Source organism: Penaeus monodon, chromosome 21 (genome assembly GCF_015228065.2).
Source record: "Penaeus monodon isolate SGIC_2016 chromosome 21, NSTDA_Pmon_1, whole genome shotgun sequence".
Classification (NCBI taxonomy): Eukaryota; Metazoa; Arthropoda; class Malacostraca; order Decapoda; family Penaeidae; genus Penaeus; species Penaeus monodon.
In genome coordinates this window covers 9,233,666-9,234,630 of record NC_051406.1, presented here as the reverse complement: position 1 = coordinate 9,234,630, position 965 = coordinate 9,233,666, and positions in this window count along the sequence as shown.

Here is a 965-nt window from a genome sequence, read left to right as displayed (position 1 = left end):
GGGGGAGCGAACTAAAAGTAAGGACTGAGAAGTGAGTCTCCAGAAGTATAAATATTGTATAGCCGACTTAAGCACCAGAAGAAATTCGCAGAACATTATTTTCTTCCTCCTGGACGATAAGCCTGAGAAGATGAACTAGCGCAGATAAGTTTTGCTTGGAGGGCTACTAGCTACTTGAAGGAGGAACTGATTTTCCTCATATTCCAGAGTGGAATTAGGTAAATAAAAAAAATGCTGCTGCTGGAGATTCCATCTGAAAGTCACGAAAAGAGAAGAGAAGTCTGTTTACTTACATCTTTCCCCGTGCAGTTTCAGTTCATCTTTTTGGTTATTGAATGAGGAGACGCGGAAGTCATTTCGTGGATGTACCTTATGTACCCTGTGTTCGTAGAGAGAGAGAGAGAGAGAGGAGGAGGAGGGGGGCACAGGAATAGAGAGAAGGGGGAGGGGAGGGGCGTGGTAAAGGAGAGATGGGGGAGGGAAGGGGGTGGTAAGGGAGAGATGGGGGAGGGGCCAAAGGATAGGAGAGAAGGGGTGGGATATTTGCACAGGAAGAGGAGAATGTGGTGGGGGAGGGGGGCGTAAGAGGGGAAAAGGGGTAGGGAGAAAGGTGCAGGAAGAGTAAGAAGCGGGAGGGGAGGGGCGTGGTAAGGGAGAGATGGGAGAGGGAAGGAGCGTAGGATCGGAGAGAGACGAGGGAGGGGCACAGGAAGGGAGAGTAGGGGGAGGGGCAAAGGAAGGAGGGAAGGGGGAAAGGGGCAAAGGAAGGAAGAGACGAGAGACGGGGAGTGCGCAGGAATGGGAAGGGAGGGAGGGAAGAATGCAGAGAGGGAGGGAAGCGGCAGGAAAGGGACATGGAAGGGGAAAGAAGAGGGGGGGGGAGAAGAGGGGGGGGGGGAGAAGAGGGGGGGAAAGAAGAGAGGGGGGGGAAGAAGAGAGGGGGGGAAGAAGAGGGAGGAAAAGAA